Source organism: Canis lupus, chromosome 27 (genome assembly GCF_003254725.2).
Source record: "Canis lupus dingo isolate Sandy chromosome 27, ASM325472v2, whole genome shotgun sequence".
In the NCBI taxonomy this organism is placed as follows: domain Eukaryota; kingdom Metazoa; phylum Chordata; class Mammalia; order Carnivora; family Canidae; genus Canis; species Canis lupus.
In genome coordinates, this window is record NC_064269.1 from 23800699 (window position 1) to 23818521 (window position 17823).

Genomic DNA, 17823 nt, shown 5'->3' on the forward strand with positions numbered 1-17823 from the left:
CAAAAGTGTTAATTCACAATTAATGTAACTAAGTTAACAGTACAAAAATATAATAAATATAAATAACTGCAAATATTCAGAAAGTATGAGCCATCTTTTAAATAATCTGTAGGCAAAGAAGAAATTTGATGGTGTGGGGAATTTGTAAAAGGAAGCTTAAATATTCTTAGAACTTATTGGTATAACTGATTTCTCAAGTTTTGGCATATAGATGAAATAGTTCCCTCTGTTTAATAACTAGTTCTTATATATCAATAAAGAAAGAAAATTAAGTTTCTGTCTGCTTAAGAAGGCAGAACAGACCAAATGCAAAAAAAAAAATTGAAAGAAAGAATAGTGATAGAAAAATTAATAAACTTAAAACCAAATATATAAAACAGAGGATCAGTAGAGCCAAAGGATTTTTTATTTGAACAGATTTGTAAAATAGACAAATCTTTACTGAGATTCTTTACTAATAAAAAAAAAAGAAGAGGACAAATAAGGTCTAAAGATCTAATGTATAACATTGTGACTATAGCTGATAACATTGTATTATATCATTGAAATTTGTTAGGAGAGTATCACACACACTATGTGTATGTATATCATATATAAGCTCTACACTTTAAATATCTTACAATTTTATTTGTCAGTTAAACCTCAATAAAGCTGAAATATACAAAAATAAATAATGCAAATAACAAAAAATATATATATTGACATATGGCAAAGTTTAAAAATATAATAATAAAACGCTATGGATATTTTTTAAATAAAAGTGGAAAAATTCTTAGGAAAGAATAGAATTTATGAAAACTTCGGTTATAAATAGAAAGTCTGAATGGTCTTATAACAATTAAATGAGTCGACTTAGCAGTTTAAAATATCCCCACAGAGAAACACTAAGCCCAGATAGTTTTGCAGATCAGTTCTACCAAATATTCAAAGAACAGATCAGTCCAATTAAATGAGAACTTACTTACTCTTTAACTTGTTCGTTGGTTTGGTATAGCCTTGACTAAAACCAGTGAAGTGTTTGAGAAGAGAAAATAATATTCTTTATTACACTTTAGAAGGCTAGAATTGTGACAACCTAAGCAAAATTTAAAAAAAAAAATAGGGTTTGATAATGTGACATAAAGAAAATTCAGAAAAAAAAAAGAAAGTTCAGGAATTGACACTGCCTTGTTTCATGCCCGTAACTTTTCTAACATAGTCCTCTCTACACCCTCCTTTCTTCTTTGCTTTGGCCTAGCTGTCCCTCCAAATTTTTCTTCCTATTGCTCCCAATTTGATCTTCCTAGAAGATAGATTTATCTACTGTGTGTAAAACCTTTTATTAACTCCCAATTAGTTCTTCTGTACTTTGATCTGGGTCCTCAAGATACTCAGACCAGTTGATAAACAGAGAAGATTAGTAATTGTAATTCATCACACAGTGAGTGTAACAGTGTGAAACCATGGTACCTTCACCCAGCATGGGAAGGGATGGAGGTAGGGAGTGTGGAAGAGGAAAATCCAGGATTTAGGAACTAAGGAAGGCTTACTATTTCAGTCAGAATGACTCAAATGAGAAGGCCACTGACATGTTGGCAACAGAGGGGTATGTAGGCAACAGCGTCTTCAGATGGTCATAAAGTACCAAACAGGACTGGCAGGAAGTAAGGTAGGAGTCAGGTCAGGGCTACAATACAGGTTGAGCCATTAGTGTTTTACACTCTAGGATAGAGTATTATTGAAGAGTTCTTTTTAAAAGATTTTATTTATTTATTTATTTATTTATTTATTTATTTATTTATTTATGAGAGACACAGAGAGGGAGTCAGAGACATAGGCATAGGCTCCCACAGGGAGCCTGATGTGGGACTAGATCCCAGGATGCTGGGATCACACCCTGAGCCAAAGGCAGACGCTCCAACACTGAGCCACCCAGGTGTCCCTATTGAAGAGTTTTAAGATGGAGAGGTTTCTATTTTAGATACACCAGGTGGCTGAGTGGAAACCAGTTTTAAAACCTAAGAACAATGGAGAAAGATGAGAATTTAAATTATAACATTGGAAGTAGATAGTAATAAGGAGTAGGGCATTTAGTCATAAATATTTATCAGTTTGGTAATTAATTAGACCACATCTTTTTAACTTCATTGTCTAACAATGGCATATAAGAAGCAACAAAAATAAATTATTAAATGTGTAATAGGGTGAATGAATCAAAGACCATGTTTTTCATATGTATTACATTGAATATTGAAGGGATAGAATTTTTTTATTGGAGTTCAATTTGCCAACATATAGCATAACGCCCAGTGTTCATCCGATCAAGTGCCCCTCTCAGTGCTGGTCACCTAGTTACCCCCACCCCCCCACCCACCTCCCTTTCTAAAACCTCTTGCTCGTTTCCCAGAATTAGGAGTCTCTCATGTTCTGTCTCCCTCTATGATATTTCCCACTCATTTTCTCTCCTTTCCCCTTTATTCCCTTTCACTATTTTTTATATTCCCCAAATGAATGAGACCATATAATGTTTGTCCTTCTCTGATTGACTTATTTCACTCGGCATAATACCCTCCAGTTCCATCCACGTCGAAGCAAATGGTGGGTATTTGTCGTTTCTAATGGCTAAGTAATATTCCATTGTATACATAGACCAATTCTGGCATATTTTTTAGCCAAAGATGAACTTAATTTATATTGTACAGCATGACCTGTCTGTTAACCAAGTTTTTAAATTGTAATTCAATGTGATGAATGAAATAGTGCCAATATGCTCCCTCCCCTAAACTGGGAAGAGATGAGGGCGTGAATAAAGATTTTGGGGCTAGGGAAGTCTTCCTGGAGGAAGTCAAGACTGAATTGAATGCTAATTGATTAGAAGAACTTAGTAAAATTACTCAATGAAATGACCCAATTTGATATATTGATTACATGAGTTAGAAGCAGATTCTGTAAGGAAAGTGTCTAAACTCAGTTTTATCTGTACTGAATTTGAAATGCTTGTGAAATATATAATATCGGACATGAAATCAGATGCATATGTGTGAGTATTAAAAAGCATTTTCTCCAGGTAGCCTCAATGCTCACATTGTGCCATGAATGTATCTTTTCTAATTTTTATTTATTTATTTATTTATTTATTTATTTATTTATTTATTTTTAAAGATTTATTTATTTATTTGTGAGAGTGGGTGGGAGGAGCAGAGAGAGAGAGATAGAGAGAGAGAGAGCAGATTCTCCACTGAGTGTGAAGCATGACCCTTGAGCTCATGTCCCTGAGATTATGACCTGAGCCAAAATCATGAGTCAGACATTCAACTGACTGAACCACCCAGGTTCCTCTAAGTGTATCTTTTTAAATTGAAAATCTCTCTCAATTCAGAAGATTATTTACTTTTACTCTTATTCTAGGATTTACTTCAAAATCCTTTATCCCTCATTCTCATCTCATATTTTCCTGTCCTCTGTGTCTCTTAGCAGTGCCTTTCCCTTTTCCATACTTCTCTAATCTTATCATGACAAAGCACAAACTGTATATCAGATCATGTATGTGATATGTATTATTGGCAGATGGGTTAAAGACTTACAATGTGAATGAAATGATGGAGAATGGCCTAATTCAGTTTTATCTGTCAATAAAAGCATAGAAATATGTAAAATAAATAAATAAATAAATAAGTAAGTAAATAAAAGCATAGAAATAGATGAGAAGAGGTGGTCAGAACTACAGATATCAAAACTGAATGCAAACAACCTAGGTAAATTAAAGAAGCACTGTCAATAAAAATGAAAATAGTGTAGCAGTGTATGTATAGAGGTAAAAGTGAACAAGTAATTCTTAAATGCTAGTCTATGAATGAACATAGCAGAAGCAACCGTGAGCCGTTGAAGGTAACAAACTGGGCAGCAGATAACCATCAAGCTTGTCAGTTTCTTTAAAATTTAGCATTGAAAGCATGTAGGACAATACAACCTAATTAAGAATATACAACTTGATATCTGAAATACAAACTCCTCTGTATCAATATAGCTATGCTTGTAGGAGAATGCTGTAGCTGATCTGGGTGTAGAGGAGAAAAACAGAGAATACTTACGCATTAGGAAAATTTAATTAGATCTAAATGGCCTGGAAAAAAAAAGAAAATATGTCGATATTGGCTTAATGACAAAGGTCAAATATACGAAATAGCTGTTTCAATTTACATGGAAGGTAAAACAAAAGAAAATGAGCAGATACACTGGCTTAGGGACTTCTATCAGGTAACAATTTTCTGAAAGAGATGCTTATGAAATATTGGTTTATGACAGGGAAAAACTACAAAACCTCCTGATCTTTAAATAAAAAGTATATGCTTTCATCTCTCTCTCTCTTTCGATAGATAGATAGATAGATATAGATAGATAGATAGATCTATATATAGATCTTATATAGATGCCCCATAGATCTTACACCTAGTGGGTATGTATATTACTTGCATGATTATGGGTATATTGAGATGTGTTTTTCTAGTTAATGGTGGAAATTATTCACATAAAAATGGTGAATATGAGGGATGCCTGGGTGGCTCGGTAGTTAAGCGTCTGCCTTCAGCTCAGGCTATGATCCCAGGTCCAGGGATCAAGTCCCGCATTGGGCTCCCTGCATGGAGCCTGCTTCTACCTCTGCCTGTGTCTCTGCCTCTCTCTCTCTCTCTGTGTCTCATGAATAAATAAATAAAATCTAAAAAAATTTTTTAAATGGTGACTCTGAGTCCCAACTCATTGTAGTTGGTCAGGCAGTATTTAGCAGATGATCTGATAACTTGGTCAACTACTGGAAAATAAATAAGGGGAGAAGTATAGAAAATAAATGAGGCATGAGAGGTCACTACTTACATAGACAAATTAGAACATTAATGGGACTTTATTACCTTTCCCATCTTGCCATTTAAAAAACGTTTATTATTATTACATAGTCACATGGATCTAATGAAATTATTTTACAATGGAAAAAGAAGTTACTGTGCTGCTTATAAAAATTGCTTGAGTAAAATGTGAGATTTGCAGTGTTTCCAATACTGAGAGTATATCAAAACTGTTTGATTAACTGGAGATGTTACTTCCTGATTATTTAATGACACAGTATAGTTGGAAGCTTATCATTAATGTTGTCACATGTCTAAAAAATAATTTTCTAAGTGCAGCTCAGTATTAGAGGTGACTAAATATCACATTATAATTGAGATGAGAACTATATCATTGTATTGTTGAATTGGTGATGTCAGGCCATTCTACTTCACAGCCCCAAAGGGCCATATAAAAGGCATTTACAAGCAAGATGTAAGTACAGCATCAGCATAATTGTAGCCAAACAGATCTACAGAAAGAGTTTGTGTGTGGGGGACCGAAGGTCCAGCTGTTCTTGAAGGATTATCAGGTTTTAATGGAAAGCACAGATGGAACCAATACTATTGTCTAGAGTATTCTAGGGCAGAGGCTAATATGTGAAAGGTGATCAGTGGCAGGCCGATTGTGATACAAAACAAAACTTTTTTGTTAAGATAAAAAAAATGTGAACCAACACTACCCAATAACACTGATTCAGAGGAAATAGTCCCGAGTGTTTCATTTGAGCCATTGTAGAGATGGTCATATGTGGTGTGCAGCTGTAAGCGGTTCTCTCTGAATTATTAGAGACTGAGCCCATTATTCTGGGTGTTTAGGCAGTTTTACTGGATATGGACCATTGCAATCGTATAAGCTCTCTATTGTGTGCCTACTAATTTAAAGTGCTACCATAAGCCAGCCACAGCACCCATGGCTTCTGTGAGCGAATGAGTCATGCTGAAAAACAGACTGAATATACAGTTTAAAACTTATTATTGAAGAGTTTAGATATATTTAAAATTCTGTGAATTCCTTGTTGAAAATTTAGATGGTTTAAATCAATGAAAATGCTTTCTCTCCAATTCATTTCATCCAAGGAAAGTGTTCTTTAAAAGAAAAATTATCATTTCTAATGATAATGCTAAGTTTAACAGTGGATAGTTATAGAGATAGATAGATGGATAGATAGATGATAGATAGATAGATAGATAGATAGATAGATAGATAGACAAACTTCCAGAGGTTGCTGGATGTTGGCATGCATTTAAGAAGCCCCAGTAATTTTTATAACTTATTTGCCTTAGGTGCAAAAAATTCCACTTTGAAAAAATAATCCTGTTATTTCTTAATTGCCATACATGTAGGTCTAGACACTTTTTTGAGGTTAAGTGGCATTACTATGACTGGAGCCTATTTATAACCTAGATAAAAACATTTAAATGTCATAATGCTGTTTCATCACACCTCAGTACAGTCATCTTTGCACATACCCAATACCAAACAGTAAAGTAAATCTTCAGTAGCAAATTGAGTTTATAGTGGTTCATGTGTAACATGACACTAAACTCGCGTACTGGAGGCCTTCTTTTTCACAAAGGCTGCCTGTCAACAGAAATGATTTTTTAAAAAACATCTCTGGAATTTGTTCTAATGGAAAAGCACCTGGACAGAGTGTACTATATTTTATTCGGTATTGTCTCCTCCGGGTTTTCAATAGTAAATCTATCTCTTGGCATATTTTTTTCCTACTCTATATCAATAAAAAATAACTGTGAGTAGCCTAATGTAATCTTCAGTACAGCAGAAGAGAACTCCCCTTTTTGCCACTGCCCTGCTCGAAGCAACAGCTGAACAGGTAATTACTGCAATGTTACAGGATAAAGAAAAGATATGTCATATGCTTCTCTTAAAAGAGAATTTGTATTTCTGTGAAAGCAATTGATATTTGAATCATTTCCTAGTTTTCTTTTGAATAATTAAAATCAGTTTGAGAGCCCAGTATTTGCGAAGTTTGAATGGCATTAGAGAGTCGCCAATTGGCATTGCTTGGTAGTTCTACTATTTGTTTCAGTTTTGAGTTGGGGAATATTTTTGTATTCTGGGAGAAGCTGTTCTAAAATATGTCATCCATTTCACATTTTCCCTTCTTAAGCTGATATTTTTATGCAATACGAAAATAAATAAATAAAACACTTACTGGGGCTACAGGATGGTCATAATATCGGAAAGTTGGCCCTCAGCCAAATTAACCAGGAAGTGGCAAGGATATAGCCAATTTTTTTTTCATTCTGAATTTAATATCTGGCTCATTTTTAAGCATAAATTTTGCACTAAGTTGAGTTATTTTCATTCAGAAGAACCTGATACTATTTTGGCATTCTTTTTTTTATAGACTATGCTCTGTTCTACAAATGTTTGCTCTCTAATTATAGTTCACTTCAATACCTGGGTTAAAGAATTAGAAATTATACCAGGGGCTTATGCTATATTGTAAATGGGTTTTATTCCTAAGAAAAGTAATTTTGTGACTATTGTATACAAGATGTTGTGCTTGACGTTTTAGAAGATACAAAGACTCTTAAGTTAGAAAATGGGTCTGTCTGCATATTATTACTAGTCACAGTCTATATGAAGCCATAATAATAATTGAGCACATAACTCTGTTCATTAGACATAATAGTGTTCACTATATCACCTATATCATTAGATTTTGGTATGGAATAATAATATTTGAAACCTGTTTGAAACCAATGTGTTTGAAGAGCTCATTGTAGGCTAACATAATTCACAGAGTGAATAATCTAGGCATAAAGAATCCCTTGTCAATATAATATTTCATTATATTACTAGTATTTGCTCACCCAAATATATAAACAGAGACAATTAAAATTTTTAAATTACCGGAATTGCCAAGGCATCTTTTTCTTCACTTCCTAATAAAAGAGTTATCCTTATGCTTGAGCTTTAATTCTGGTTTTCAGAGTATTTTTACCATAAGTTAGATAAGGGGAGTGTTTCTAACCTTGAAGTTATAGTTTTTCTATCCTCTTTCCTGCCGACTTTTTAAAGTAAGAGTTAGAGAATAAAAAGAAATAGTAAAGACAACAAAGAAAGAGGCTAGAGAAAAGAACATGGGGAGAGAAAAGGAGACCTCTTTCTTTTAAGATAGCCTATTTTCCTCCACTATTACCCTTACTACTCACCAGCCCACTTCACCATTGACTGCTTTGTCGTCAGTAGCTTCCAAGACCTATGAAGTATGATACAGGACTAATGCAGTAGTTGTCTGTGCTCATGGGTAAAAGTCAAGGGACACGGCAGTTTCAGTGTACATATATTTTACACAGATGCATAAATTATTTTTATAGTGATATGCTTATTAGGCTTTGTTTTTTTTTATTCTGATCAAGTAAGATTAATATTAAACCCAATAATACAAAGATAACTTTAATCATCATGATAATACAAATCACCTCTGTTTGTTTTAAACATTAAAATATGAAATGAAGATTATATTAAGCCAGTTGTACTGTTAGGAAATAATGTAATTTCAGTGATAGATGAGATCACCTGTCGTTCAGAGGCTTTACCATCATTTAAGCACTGTAAGATAGCTGGAAAGAAGAGTTCTAGACTTATACTTTTGAATTTACAGTTCTTTGTATTAATGATCATTATATTAAATGCTTTTTAAAAAGTACATTTATCCATAGGTCTGTATCTCTGGATGCACAAAAATCTCATGGGCAAATGTATAATTAGAAAAACTGAACAAATTGCAACTCCATAAAGGAAAACGTGGAGTTTGTCATTTTCATTAGGACAGATATATGAAAGATCCTGAAAAGAAACCCTGAGCAGAGTGATACTAGAAAGTTTCAGCTGATCTAGTAGCTGCCTTTATGTAAGACAATAGATCTTGTGAATATTCCTCTTTCTTTCCAGGCAGCTAGCTAGTCTGGTTAACCGAAATTGTTGAGTAATTGTTCTGTGGTTGAGAACAAAATGCTGAATTAAACTGTTCCCAGCACAATAATTGTGTGATTATAGCATTTATGTTGCTGGCCAAAGGAACAGTCATTAGGTTTGGAAGACTTACCAAAACCACAAGTACAAAAAAAATGCAAATCACATGTAAATTGCTGTTTAATACCTATAGTGGCTTAGAAATGGAAGTAAGAGTAGAGCACATTTCTAGTTGAAAGAGATGAACCTGAGAATCTTGCGTCTACGTTTAATATATAACACTGAAACTAGGAAGATGTTGAAAGTGCATTTTTTTCCTTCTCTACACTGCGTGTATTCTTAGGCATTTATTTCTCTCACATCCTCCTTCCCCTTTCTTCCACCACTAGTCCCATCTTTCTTAACTCCCTTGTTGACTTCAGTATTTTTAACTCAGTAAGCATGTATGAAAAGTTCTTTTCTTTTCTTTTCTTTTCCCTTACTCAAAATTATGTGGTGAAAAGAACTTATGAACCAATGGGGTGTTGGGGCCCGTACAGGGAAAGAAATAATAAGAAAACTGTCAGCAAATACATACAAAATGTCAAGTAAAAATGGGTTGCTAATAAAATTGAAATACTATTTCTTTTCGTTTTGAACTATTATGCTTTCTGTTGCTGATAAATGCATGTACTAAAACATTGGGGTCTTTTCTTCTGTTATTGCATTCTTCCAGGTGAACCATTTACAGACTGAAGTCTCCCTGTGATGAGAATCAGGTCTTGCTAAGTACATGTGTGTGTTGAGAACCACATGTAAGCTTCAGGAGTAGTAGCTCTGTAGACGGTATCAATCGTGGTAAGACTAACAAATGAAAACAGTGGTTTTGAAAGATGAATGACCCAATAAGAATGAGTGATAGGTTCACTGGGTCGGTCATGAACTTAGTTCAAGGATGCAGATAGACATTTTTATAAAAGTTTTCAGGATTCTAATAGGTTTCATTTTCTTTTTCGTTTTATTTTTTAAAATACCCAACAAAATAAATCACATAATAATCCCACTGGCAATGAGGATGGTCACACAAGACAGAAAACTGAAATGGTAGAGAATCTTTGCCACACATTTCCCTGTTATATAATCAGAAATATATATATTTAACTCAGAGACTTACACCAACATCAGGGCATGGTTTTCCTATCCATGTTCATACCACCTTGGAGAATTTACTTCCTTTATAAATTTGTGGAAAAGCTACCTCAATAATTATTTAGTATTAGTTCTTATGAACTAATTTATACTGATATAAATGTGGTTTCGATATACATCAAAACATGCTATTATAGCTTTTGCCTGTATTATACATGTTTTTATTCATTTGAAATGTGTGCTAAGCTCATCGGTTAAAGAAATGGGCATTTTAGTGAAAATTTTAAAAACTTCGATTTTATCAAAATCCATACACAACTTGTTAAGTGGTTATTATTTTATAAGATTATATCAACCTTAGCTCTTTTTACAGCTAGTATCTTATCAACTTCATTTCTAAGATTTTCTCAAAAGTCTTGAAAATCATGTGCATATATATACCACGTATATTTTTTCAAACATCCACGGATATGTTTTTAGTCCTTTTTATTGTTTCAGTTAACAAAATATTGTACAAAAAGCTTAAAATGCATGTTCAGAATTTAAAAGCTTTGTGTCTGATGCTGACTTTTTAAAAAACAAAATGACTTTAAATTTATTCTTCATGATTGCTTTCCCCATAGTACAGTCTTCAAACTGCACAGGTTTTGAATTGCTAACCATTACATGATATTAAATAACCTCTAATTCCTGCCAACCACCCACACATTAATTAGAACAAACACAGCAATTTTAATGATCCCACTTGTCAATGGTAAAGCACATTTAGCAAATAAGGATCCAATTTCAATGATCAAATTGTATTTTTCATAGAAACATAGACTCAATTCCCAGGTAAATGTTTCAGTCTTTGTTAAAATGTATCTCATAAATCTGGAGTTGGACAAACTCCTGATTCAAAAAGAGGTGTTGTAATTTTTGGAGTCCAATTTTTAAAAATCTTATCATTTTCTTCTCCTTCTAAAATCAAATGATTTCATCATAACTTTGCATATGGCTAAATCCCTGAAATCTTTGGGGTGTTGCTTTATGGCTTAGTGTGTGGATAGTTTGTATAAGTGTCCTGTTTGCCTTAAAAGTGTTTGTATTCTGTAATTACTGGGTGCAAAATTCTATACATGTCCACTCGGTTAAGCTTTCTAATTATATTGTCCAAATTACTATGTCTTCACTAATTTCACTTGAGCTATTAGTAATTAAGAAATTTGTACTAAAATGGCCCACAATAATGGGGGTTCTCTAATTTCTCTTTGCAGCTTTCAATTATTGCTTTACAAATTATGAGGTCCTTTTTTTTTTTAAGATACATATAACTTTTTTCCCCTGTTATCTATTTCACCCATCTCCTCACTCATAACCTCTCTGGCACACCCCTCTGCTCTCTGTATTTAAGAGTCTGGTTTTTATTTTATCTTTTTTTTCTCTTTGTTTTGTTTCTTAAATTCTACATATGATTGAAATCATACTGTATTTGTCTTTCTCTGACTGACTTATTTCACTGAATGTGATACCCTTTAGATCCATTCATGCTGTTGCAAATGGCAAGATTTCATTCTTTTTTTGTCTAAGTAATATTCCAGTGTGTATGTGTGTGTGTGTGTGTGTGTGTTTGTGTGTGTGTGTTTTCTTTATCCAATCATCTATCTGTGAATACTTGGGTTGCTTCCATGTCTTGTAAATAATGCAGCAATTAACATGGGAGTGCATATATCTTTTCAAATTAGTGCTTTAATTTTGGGGAGTAAATACCCAGTAGTGGAATTACTCAATTTTGTGGAAATTCTAATTTTAATTTTTTGAGGAATCTCTATACTGTTTTCCACAGTGTCTGCGTTCTTACCAATACTGCATGAGATTTTCTTTTTCTCCACATCCTTGCCAACACTTGTTATTTCTTATCTTTTTGATTTTAGCCATTCTGACAGGTGTAAAGTGATATCTCATTGTGGTGTTAATTTGCATTTCCCTGATGATTAGTGATGTTGAGCATCTTTTCATGTGTCTGCTAGCCATCTGTATGTCTTTTTTGAAAAATGTCCATTTGGATCCTCTGCCCATTTTTAATTGGATTATTTTCTGTGTGTTAAGTTATATAAGTTCTTTATTTATTTTGGAAATTAACCCCTTATCAAATATATCATTTGCAAATATCTTCTATTCAGTAGGTTCCTTTTCATTTTGTTGATGGTTTCTTTCACTGTGCAAAAGCCCTTTATTTTGGTGTAATTTAATTTTGCTTTTGTTTCCCTTGCGAGAGGAGACATAACTAGAAAAATGTTTCTGCAGCCAGTGTCAAAGAAATTACTGCCTATGCTTTGTGCTAGGACTTTTATAGTTTCAGGTCTCACATTTAGATTTATAATCCATCTTGAATTAATTTTTGTGTATGGTATGAGAAAGCAGTCCGGTTTCATTCTATTCCAAGTCCAGTTTTCTCAACACTATCTGAAGAAACTGTCTTTCCTCTATTGTATATTCTTCCCTCCTTTGTTGTAGATGAATTGACCATAAAAGCATGGATTTATTTCTGGTCTATTCTGTCCCATTGATGTATGTATCTACTTTTGTGCCCAAACTGTACTGTTTAGATTACTACAGCTTTGTATTATATCTTGAAATCTGGGATTGTGATACCTCAAGATTTATTCTTTTTCAACATTGTCTTGGCTATTTGAGGTCCCTTGTGGTTCCTCACAGATTTTAGGATTCTTTGTTCTAGGTCTGTGAAAAACATTGTTGGTATTTTGATATGGATTGCATAAATCTGTAGATTATTTTAGGTAGCATGGGCGTTTTAACATTATTTATTCTTCCAATCCATGAGAATGGAATATCTTTCCACTACTTGTCATCTTCAATTTCTTTTGTCAGTGTTTTATAGTTTTCATAGTACAGATTTTTCACCTCTTTGGTTAAATTCCAGATTATTTTATTATTTTTGGTACAATTGTAAATGGGATTTTTAAAAATTTCTTTTCTGCTACTTCATTATTGGTGTATACAAATTCACAGATTTCTGCATATTTATTTTATATTCTGTGACTTTACTAAATTCATTTACTTCCAGTAGGTTTTTGGTAGCATTTTTAAAGTTTTCTGTATATAGTATCTTGTCATCTGTAAATAGTGAAAATTTTACTTCTTTCTTACCAATTTAGATGCCTTTTATTTCTTTTTCTTGTCTAATTGCTGTATCTAGGACTTCCAGTAATATGTTAAATAGGTATATAATCAGAATTATTATATCTTCCTGATGAAATGAAACTTTTATAATTAATTATTTAAGCTCTGTATCCACAATAATCCTTTTAGCATTAAAGTTTATTTTGTATGATACTAAAATAGGCACCTTACTTTCTTTGTTTATTCATTTGTTTGGTTAATATTTGCTTGATATAGCTTTTTCACCCCTTTTTAACACTTGTTGGCATTACTATTTAGGTGTAACTCTTATACAATAGATATAGCTGGGTTTTCTTAAAATTTTCTTTCTTTCTTTCTTTCTTTCTTTTTTTCTTTCTTTCTTTCTTTCTTTCTTTCTTTCTTTCTTTCTTTCTTTCTTTCTTTCCTTTCTTCTTTCTTCTTTCTTTCGATTTCATTTATTTATTCATAAAAGACAGAGAGAAAAAGAGAGGCAGAGATATAAGCAAAGGGAGAAGCAGGCTTCCAGCAGGGAGCCCGATACGGAACTTGATCCGGGGACTCCGGGATCATGCTCTGAGCCGAAGGCAGATGCTCAACCACTGAGTCACCCAGTCCTCCCTTCTTAAAAATTTAATCTGTCGGTGGGCAAATGGATGATCTCAGTTGATTTAGTGTCTGACTTGATTTTGGCTCAGGTCATGATCTGTGGGTCATGGAATCAAGCCCTGTTTCATGTTCCATGCTTCGTGTGGAGTCTGCTTGATTCTCTCTCCCTTCCATCTGCCTCTCCTCATACTTGGTCTCTAAATAAATAGATAAATGGATAGAGAGAAAGAAAGAAAGAAAGAAAGAAAGAAGAAAGAAAGAAAGAAAGAAAAGAAGAAAGAAAGAAAAGAAAGAAAGAAAGAAAGAAGAAAGAAGAAAGAAAGAAAGAAAGAAAGAAAGAAAGAAAGAAAGAAAGAAAAGAAAGAAAGAAAAAAAAGAAAATATTTTAAAAATCTGTTAGTCTCTGTTTTTTAACTTATAAGCTTTGTCCACTTACATTTATTATGTTAAACTTAAATCTCTCAGGACACCTGTGTGGCTCAGTGGTTGAGCATCTGCCTTTGGCTCAGGTTGTATTCCCAGGGTCCTGGGATTGAGTCCTGTATCAGGCTCCCTGCAGAGAGCCTGTCTCCCTCTGCCTGTGTCTCTGTCTCTCTGTGTGTGTGTCTCTCATGAATAAACAAATAAAATCTTAAAAAGAAAAAAAAAAACTTGTGTCTCATTTTATTCATGCTTTCTATTTGGACCATGTTTTATTTATTTTTTTTCTTTTTTTGTATATAATGTCTAGTTTTCTTTTGTATCACTTTTTATTGGTTTAGGCATTATCTACTGTATTTCTGTTTTTTTATGGGTTGCCTTTGAAAATTTAACAAGTCTACTTATGGTAAGAGAGTCTGAAATTGACAAATATTGAATTGGGCTATAAAATAATAATATTAGGACTCCATAACTATGACTATTCTTCTCTTATTTGACATGTTATTGTTGCTGGAGTTAGCCCTCTCTGTTTCTTTTTTTAATCCAACTATTGGTCATTATTTTCATTGAACAAAGTTTATTTTTATTTACTGACATATTCACCAATTACTTCCCTCATATTTCTTTCTAGGGTACCTTTGCTTTTTTCTGAAGGTATACTTTAAAAATTCTTTTAGTGAAGGAATCCATAGTTGACTTTTCCTGGAACTAAAAGGCTTTATTTTGCATTTGTTTTTTTCAAATTGTTTACTGGGAAACACTTTGAAGGTGACAGTTATTTTCTTTTATCTCTCCATTGGCTTCTAGTGCTATTGTTTGGAAGTTTATTGTCGCACTAATTGTCATTCTTAGGTTGATGACTTCTGCCTGGGTGCCTTTGTTTTTCTGAAGTTTTTAAAAGAGTATTAAGTGATATTTTCTTCTCAATTTTTCTGTTTGTATAAATTTTGTCTCTTGCATCTATGGGTCTATGTCTTTCAAACTCAGAACAGCTCTCAACCATTAATTTTTAGAATAGTGCCTACCTTTATTGTTTTTTCTATTCCCTTCTAAAATTTTGACTAAGATTTGTTGGACCATCTCATACTAGCACCATAACACGTAACAAGTCTTTCATATTTTCCATCTCCTTAGTTCTGTGAACTGAAATCTGGCTAATTTCTTTAGAAGTATTTTCCAGTTAATGACTTCTCTCATCACCTGTATCTAATTATTGTGTATCCATCTGATGAATTTTAAATTTCAGTTATTCTTTTTTCACTTCTCAAAGTTCTATTAACCACTTTTAACATTTTTCCTGAATATCTTTGATAGTTTTTTTTAATTTGATACTAATTTGAATTTTTTTATTCCAACTTTTACTTAAGTAAACCTTTTAAGCATATTTATTTATTCTTTATCTGATGATCTAATACTTGGCTGCTTTTGAGTGTCTAAATCTATTGTTTCTTGATTCTGCTCTTACACATGCTAGATTATTCTTCATAATTTTTTAGTGAGTTTATGTTTGGCTGAACTTAATCTGTGGGAAATCATAGTATCTAAATTGGTGACGTCTGGCCTATTTTACTGAATTATTTTGCCAGGTTCCAGGACACAGGACAAACCAGAGACCACTTATTTTTAATTTTGTAGTTTGGGATTTTACTGACCATATAGGAAGCTTTTGAATTGCAAACTCAAGTAAGGTCTGTAGTTAAATAATAGAAGTTCATTATTATGATTAGTATTTTAGAGTAGTAGAATGTAAAGTCAATGAAATTAGGGATTTTAGTCTGTTGAATTTTTTTTACTATAGTTTTCAAGTACCTGGGAAAATATCTTATACATCATAGGCCCTCAATATTTGTCAAAGAATAATCATCATTCTAATCATGATTATCATCAGTAGTTTTCTACCAAAGCTGTTTTAGAAACATTCTAGTGTGTTTGCTTTAATTCCAATATTTTCTTTTAAACTCATCTTTCAGCAATGATATATCTCCCCTTTTTGTCCTGAATTGATGCAGGAATTGGAAGGTTAGATTTGTAGGGACCTAGGGCTTTATCTTGGGTTCTAAGTGATGTCACCTATATTTGCCACCAGTATAACTCCTCACCTACTTCCAACTTACTAGTCCTTCCTTTCTTCCATGTTCAACGTGGTTGGAGGCTGTATATCAAAAAATATGTTGGTTATTGTGTAACCAGGATCTACTTCTTTGTAACAGCGATATTTCTAGGATATTTAATATTTAATACTATTTCCATTATACTTTTTAAAAATTCTGTGTTGAAATAATTATTTTCAAGCTATGTTCAAAATTTTTGTGATTTTAAAATTTTTCACATAATTTATTTTGTTGTGGTAAGATTTATTTATGAGTGTATCCTTTATTTTAGTGACTATAAAGTATGATGGTTAAAAGCCTGAATTCTAGCTCTTTTACTTGCTATCCATCTGACTTAAGTGTGCCTCAGTTTCCTCACCTGTAAAATGGAGATGATGAAAGGCTCTATCTCATAAAGTTATTGTGAGTTTGGATGAGTGAAAAATAGAATTGTGCAAAAAGTCAACATGGAAAAAAAGGATCATGAGAGAAGCTTAGGGAAACAGAGTAGGTGTTAACATTAACAACCATCTATCAAATATTTTTTGATAAAGGGCAGACAGATGGAAAGAATTCATGTAATCAGTCCATGTTCTCTTTTCATCTAATAAAACATCCATAAAAAACTAGAATTGTCATAATTTTTATGACATAAAGACAATTTCTAATAGAAAAAGTAGTCTGTAGATTTAGCAAAATACCAATGGTATTGCATAATTCATCTTTATTTAAATATTGTCATTATGCATAGTCAAATTATAGTGCATTTTGCTGGACAGTATCAAGTAAATTTAGTAAAGTAGTAAAAATAGCCATACTTTTATTATTGCAAGTAGTGTACAGTTCCTTGTTGAATGTATTTCCAGTGGAATAACAATATTCCTTCTCGACTAGATTTAAAAACTTTTGATTATATAAATGACACTGTGTTCAATGGATTGTCCAATTACAAAAATATTTCACATTTTCAGTTTAAGAAACATCTAACATGCCCTTTCTGGTAATTTCACACATTTTATTTTCAGTGACAAATGTTCTAGTGAGTGGCTTACTGCTAGAATGTCTTCAACTATCGTAGAGTTAGACAAGCATCTGAGTACCAAGTTCCAATAGAGACTCTGAGGCAGTGTCCATTATTACTCAAAGAGCAGGGATTTTTTTTTCCATCCAAAGGAATGGAACTAGATATTAATCTGCCCCTAATATGGTTGCATTTGGGGGACATGTTTGAAATGTTACTTTTGGTTTTGTTTGTGGGAATACTTGTGGTAAGGACTTCTTCCCATGCTTATAATGCTTTTCATTACTGACTCCGTATACTCTTTGCATGCTACAAATAAACAAATTTTCAGGGATCCCTGGGTGGCGCAGCGGTTTGGCGCCTGCCTTTGGCCCAGGGCGCGATCCTGGAGACCCGGGATCGAATCCCACGTCAGGCTCCCGGTGCATGGAGCCTGCTTCTCCCTCTGCCTATGTCTCTGCCTCTCTCTCTCTCTGTCTCTCTGTGACTATCATAAATAAATAAAAAAAAAAAAATTAAAAAAAAAAAAAAACAAATTTTCATATATTAGACATTCACACAAATCTAATACTAGCTAGCTTAAAAACTGAAATTACACACTAGGAA

At 33.0% G+C, this 17823-nt stretch overlaps 1 protein-coding gene across 22 annotated transcripts in view; it reads left to right on the forward strand.

The window, feature by feature from the left end:
• The window catches only part of SOX5 (SRY-box transcription factor 5), a 1002640-nt gene that overhangs the window by 843359 nt on the left and 141458 nt on the right, over nt 1–17823 (forward strand). The gene's annotated exons all lie outside the window — the stretch shown is intronic.